The following is a 6,860-nucleotide window of genomic DNA, read 5'->3' on the forward strand; positions in this document are numbered from 1 at the left end:
TCAACTTTATGGGTAACCATTTTGCAGATAAAACAACTCTTGGGCTTGACACATTTATCCAAATGATGCCCTGGTTCCCCACAGTTGTAGCAGATCACCTCAGAGTATGCCATAAGGCCCGAAGCAGGGGCAGGAGCAGCTTTCTGGATGTCCTATCTCTTCTTCTGATGATTCTTGCCTTGAGATTTCCCACTGATCTGAGAGTCAGAACCACTAGCAGATTGATCTTGGGCAATTACAGGAGCCTGCCCAGATTGTGCCCCCATTTGGGGCGGAGGTGGGCCGTACCACTGCCCAACCGGCGCTCCCCCCCCCCCCATTGTGATAGGGGAAATTCATCGGAGTTCCTGGTTCCTGCTCATCCTCCAGCCAGATGTTGTCTCTCAGGAAGCAGAAATAACCACCAGACAGCTCAATTGAAGCAGATTGCAAGCCTAATTTCAATCTTCTGCAGGTTTGGGGGAGAGGTAAGGTAGGGGATCCACCTGCTCCGGCTCCGGTGGCGTGCTGGTGCACTACAGGAAAAACTGTGTGTAGAGACGTTCATTTTCATAGCTAGAGACGCGTTATTTCGTCTCCAGGCAAAACTAGAGTCGATTTAGTAAAGCGTCTCCCCATGGACCGTCTCAAAACAGGTAGACACGCTTTGTTAGCGTGTCTACATTGTATGAGACGCTATATTTGGACGTTCGAAATCGTCTCTACAAGAATAGAGACGTTCTATCACATGCTTGTATCGCGCCTCTACTCATGTGGGCCCATTGCTTATAGAAGCTATGTTGAGACGTCATATTCGTCTCTTTATGTGAATAAGCTTCTTTGTGGCTATGGAGTATTTTAATTTAATCGCTGTTTGATTACTAATATTACCTTGTATTCCTCATTTCAAATTCAGTTACTTTATTATGATAGGGATGTATGTGTAGATTGATCAATCATCAATATATAAAGGCATCAATCGACATCAGCAATTGCATTTGCAAGCAATCCATTCTCAGAATTAGCATCCTTTGTAACAAGTATATGAACAAATACATACACTAAAAGTGTATGGAGACATGGAGTTCACAGCTGCATCAGATCCAACATTCATATGAAATATGTAAATAATTAATAAGATACTACAAACTAGAACTAAGCTTTCCATACATTATACATAATATGTGTTCATTTAAAGACTAATTCTTGTGTGGTTGCTCCTTGCTCCTGCAATGCATTCCAATTCTACCTGGAAAAAATAACAAAGAGAAGTTTAGAACATAAGCTTTTGGATTAGTGCAAGATGAAATGTTCTATGATGAAACCGTGAGAGATGTTCCTTACAAATGTCTTGATGTTTTCTTGGAGCACAAATGTCTTAGGTTGTGTTGGAGTGGTCAGCTTTGTCTTTTTGACCTAAAATGTTTCAAAGTAGTATCAGATTGGCAGGCAAACAACAATTGGCATAACCATGCAAGCGTATGTGATTCAACTGACTGAAACTATATCTTGTTTGGATATATTTCGAAATGTACATACCTTGGCTTGTTCTGATCTTACTCATGCGTAATTAAGATGCATAAACACTTCCTCAAATGGTACAATTATGAAACATACTTAGTATCTATGTAGCTAAAGTAAAAATAAATCATGAAAACAATGTGTACAGCTCATTAGTGGTGAAACAAGAAGTACGCCTTGTCTGCTGCACAAAGTCATGTGAAGCCATGTATAAATAATAAAGTGTAGACCACATAGACATGTCATTTTGCTTCGTAAGTAGTAGGGCAAGCCAAGAGACGCTGGTTTGCGAAAGCTAAAACTATACATAGTTAATCAAAGATGAGCAACTTTGATAAAATGACAACACTTTTCCTCGTACATTTATCGTATGACCCACCTTTCATTTTTTTTGATAAAATGGCACACGTTTCATTGATAGCTAGACAAAATGGCACAAGCAATTTTTTCCCTCTATTTCTACGTATGGGCCCGCACATCAGATTATTTGGGACAGTTTTGCCCTTTAGCTTGTTTACTCTAGTTCCATTGAACCTATCGATCGATACAAGAAACAGGAACGAGACAGGAGGATAGGAAGAATAGCGCCGCCATCCTTCCTATCGACACGCTGTGTGTTCTCCATTGCCATCTCTCCATGCTTAGCCCATTCTCTTGCCATCGCCTCGCTGCAACTGTTCCCCTGTGTGTCCAACAAACAGTGGACTCTCTTTCAGACCCTGCAGTTTGGTTCCTGCTATCAAGTCCTCCTATCCTCGCAACTCCACATCCCTACCCCATGTTGTGAAGTGTGCCATATCGTGTGCATGTTGATTACATCCCTACATGCTGCCAAAGTGTGCTACCTAAACATCTAAATCAACAAGCATCCATATCCTGTTGTTGTCAGAAGCTACAACTAAGCTAGCAACTCGTATGAATATTTAGAGCCAATTACTTTCTTCAGGCAGCAACTACGTCCATTACAGAGATAGCATCAAGCAAGTACAGAAGCTACAGCTAGAGTAGCTTTAGCGACATGAGCGATCAACGGACGCTCTAGCAGCTTGAGCGACCAATGCAAGCAAGCAAACTACAAAAGTGACGCCCAGCACGATGCACGGTAGCTTCGACATCAGGGCATGACAAAGGGTCACACGGCAGCATGAAGAAGATGTCGAGGCACACTTTGAAAGAATGGTGCGGCAACAGTAAGGAACGGTGCTTGCCTTCCGCCGCTTGGCGAGGGAGCATCGATCTTACCACGACACATCCACGCCTCCTCCTCCACATGAACGGGCGGGCGGGCAGAGCACGGCAAGGCGACGACAGGAGAAGAGCGGCGCCTGGGAGGAAGGATGGCGAGGTGGCAGCCCTGTTGTTCCTCTCCTTCTGTCTCACGGCTAATTTTGGTATGGGAGGGCAAAATCGTCCCAAATAATCTAACGTGCAGGCTTTGATCTAGAAATAGAGGAAAAAGATCACTTTGTGCCATTTTGGCCAACTATCAATCTAAAGTATGCCATTTTATCAAAGAAAATGAAAGGTGTGTCATAGGACCAAAGTATGAGGAAAGAAGTGTAATTTTATCAAATTGCTCTTAAAAGATAGATATAGGAATCATGTTGTGATAGCAGATTAAAGTAGATCTCTCTTACAACAAGTAAATGCAATCTGCTTAATGGCAAGTCATTCTAGCATACTGGCATAATGGGATTCGAGGTAGCACCTGCTAGTAAACCAGATTAATGTACTCGCTCCTTTTCCGCTAAAAGGACGAACTACCAAATTCATAAATTACAGAGTGGATAAAGAGCAGAAAATGTGTACACAAGTTGCAAGACGCACCACCAATGTGGTTGCTCCATCAGATCTGAATCTGATACATGAGTTCCCTGATTGATGTTGGTTTGTCTTAACGGTGAGATTTGGTGACAACTAATCTGGATATACACCCGCAAAAAGAAAAACTAATCTGGATATAAGAAGCGTGAGATGCGTACTTGAAAGATGTAAAGATATAATGGTAAAATGTAGAGCAGATGGGATTCGAGGGAGCACCTGCTTGATAGAGCAGATGGGATTTGAGGGTGCGCTGGCTTGATGTGGCAGAATTTTGCAGGAGGATGACGCCGGCATGGACCTGGCTTGCGGACGTTGAGGACGACGCCAGGAGAGGTGCGGCCAGGGGACGGGGAGGACAAGGGAAGCCGACCGGCCCTGACTGGTGAGGTCGTCGACCGAGGAGACCAGACGTAGCCGGCAGAGGGCACCGCTCGGGGCGAGGCTTGGAGCCGCCGCAGATTGGATATGGTGGGTTGTAGAAACTGGGAGCGGAAAAGATGGGGTGCGTGGGAGACGACCCCAGTTTTAGTTAGTGAAAAAAATCCAAAATAAACGCGGGAACCATCCATAAAAAAAGCGGTAAACCAAAACTAATTTGGCAGCGCCAAAATTATATACCAAAGATAAAGCCACATATGAAACGTCTCAAAATTCGTCCTTAACTTATTTAAAATATATATTTATTTTATAAATACCTAATTCTTATAATAACTGTGTAGCGCCTTTCAATCGTCTTAAGAAGCGTCTTTATTTTGCTAGTGTCCATGGATGTAGAGGCGAATTAAAAAGCGCCCCAGAAAAAGCGACCTTACGCGACAGTTTTGTTGCAGTTGGGCAGAAGTACAGTCAAGCATTCCCATCTCGCAGCACGGCGTGGATCTCCTGAATTCACTTCTCCTTTGCCCATTGAACGAACGCAATCGGCGGCTCACTAGGATGGGGCATCCCGTGCTTCTCCGAGAAATCTCCTTCGAAGTAGATCCGCAGGGCTAGATTCAGCAGCTCCCAATCCACATGATCCTTGCACATCCGAGCATACCTGCGCGAGTGAGAGAACGGATTCGGTCCCTCCTCGGCTTCCTCCCTCGCAGCTTCCTCCTCTGCTTCCCTCCATTCGCGCCTGCACTAGGTCCAGGAGAGAGCGTCGTCGCGGATCCGCATCGCCCGCTCCCTCCATCTCCTCCCTCGAGTCTCCCGCAGCACCGCCGGCGCGACGGAGTCGAGCGGCTGGAGCATCCGCGGGAAGGCTTTGTAGACATGTGGGAGATGCATCTTGTACATCTGCCTGTCTTCCAGCCATTCCCCCGTGGAAATGGCCGGCGACTACATGGGGCGCGCGAGCAGACTTGCTGAGGGGGGCAGGCGTGCCCGGAGTCAGGAGGCGGGGGGTGGCGCGAGATCTATTTGCCAATTACTCCCTCCTTTTCGGTTTATAGGGCTCAATTCAAAAATCTCACCAACCAAGGTAGATGATGAATGGTGGAATATTTTTTGTAGTTTGCAAAAGCACCTAATTAATGCACTTGTTTTCCTCAAAAAATTATGTTTATCAATGCATAAATAGCAATGCATGCATGCATAAGGTACATGCATTGGTCAATTTTCTCTTAATACTTGCATGCAATGATTTAATGCACCTTGGAATCTGAACATGTGATGGAAAACAACCAAATTGAGCCTTATAAAATTGAAAAACTAAAATTTTGAGATAAGCCCTATAAACCGAAAAGGAGGGAGTATGTGAACTAAACAGTCAACATATAAAATAATTTAAATATATATAATATAGTTAGAAGGGAAACATAAGTTGGACCTGGCGTTCCTATTCTTATATAGAAAAATAGAACATACCTCTGCATTTTCTTCAAAAAATACATAATTTGGGTTGCCAAAAATAAAACCTCGGATGGGAGGTCCATAGGCCGGTCGATACATGACGGCCCTAAGAAAATGCAAATAGGCCTATGGACCTCCCATCCGAGGTCATGGGCTGCGCATGTTAAAAATGAAAGCCTAGACGGGGCAGCCCAAAACCACGTCCAACACTTGCCAAACTTCGTCCCTCGTTTTCTGTGTGTTTCGCACGCTCGATATTGTGTGGGCATTTTGACTGCGCATCATATGAAGATGTGCTATGCATGAATGTTGATCAGCATGATGTTAACTGGCTGGTAGTTCTATTTTTTACCATGAATAAAACTTCCAACATGATGTTAACCCTGTTTGAAAAGGCCGTGTTAATATAAATGATCTGCCTCTGAAAGTTGCAGTTTTTTATCTGAAACTGAACTTGCAGTTTCTAATCTGAAACTGAAACTTGCAGTTTCTTCTCTGAGAATCACATTGTCTGCACTTTTATACTCCTATGAAACTATATTTTTTAAGTGCTAAAAAAGTAAAAATAGATCTCTAGAATTCATAAAATACTTCATATGCTCAATACTGCAAATCTGAAATTCAAAAGACATTCATATCTGAAAGTACTCTCAAAATACACAACACAAAACACAAAACACAATTCACAACCTGCAAATACTGACAACCCTAAGCTCCTCCTGACAATTCACAACATGCCCGACTATTGGGCTGGGGGGTGGTGGCAGCCCCCTCCTATTCCTCAGCGGCAGACAGCCGCCCTGTGAGACGATGTGAATGGCGAGGGAGACGATGGCAGGGAAGCGTCGTCGGGCCAACTGCTTTTCTCCTCTTGCAGTTGGGTTCGGTCGACGAAGACTCCGCCGGCTCGCTCTGGCAGGACACCCTCACAAACGGCACCCTGTAGATGCTCGATCCTTCAATCTCTGGTGGATGCTCCATCTGGGATCGATACTCCCACCACCGCTCCCTCACGATCGGATTCGGTGAATCTGTTTGCTCCATGGCCCAGAGGAGCAGCTCTATATACTCCGGCGCGACTCCCTCCGGGAGTATCGCCGCCTTTTCGCTCTGTTGCAGATATTTGGCCAAGGATGTTGCCGTCGCCGCTAGTTGGTCCTTGTTGTCAAACCAAGACTGTATCTCCAACATCCTAGCTAGCTTCACAGGGTCACCGTCTATGATCCTCACGTATCGGTTGTACTCCTCCATCGATCTACTTCTCCACAGCACCTTCACTCGCCAGCGGTGGTTTTTGAATGGAAGAGGAGAGGAGCAGCGCTGGTTTTGGATTAGAATGGGAGAGGAGCGACGCTGGTTTTGGACTGGAACAGGAGAGGAGGGGCGGTGGTTTTGAAATGGAAAAGGAGAGGAGCGGCGCTGCATTTAGATTGGGAGACTAGTTAATGTGGGGTCGCTTTCTTAATTGAAGGGTAAATTGATTTTTATTTTGATCCAGTCAGAGTGCGCCGACCCTCTCGTCCAATCCTAAATCGCCGCCGCACACTCCTCTCCCTCTTCTCCATTGCAAAACCATCTCTTTTCCTCTCCATCATCTCCATTCCAAAACCACCGTCTCGCCTCTCCCTCTTCTCTATTGCAAGACCACCGTGTCTCCTCCGTTTTCTAGACGCTTTGCTCCATGGCGCGGGCGAAATCCA

General features: G+C 45.2%; 1 long non-coding RNA gene across 1 annotated transcript; it reads right to left on the reverse strand.

The window, feature by feature from the left end:
• Window positions 1-964: 964 nt before the first annotated feature.
• LOC119333465 lies at window positions 965-3,831 on the reverse strand. Its single transcript, XR_005161198.1, has 3 exons — window positions 3,541-3,831; window positions 1,324-1,395; window positions 965-1,228 (listed from the first exon to the last, which is right to left on the reverse strand). It is a non-coding gene; the product is annotated as an uncharacterized LOC119333465 (long non-coding RNA).
• Window positions 3,832-6,860: the final 3,029 nt, after the last annotated feature.

The sequence above is a fragment of the Triticum dicoccoides genome, chromosome 7A (genome assembly GCF_002162155.2).
Source record: "Triticum dicoccoides isolate Atlit2015 ecotype Zavitan chromosome 7A, WEW_v2.0, whole genome shotgun sequence".
Classification (NCBI taxonomy): Eukaryota; Viridiplantae; Streptophyta; class Magnoliopsida; order Poales; family Poaceae; genus Triticum; species Triticum dicoccoides.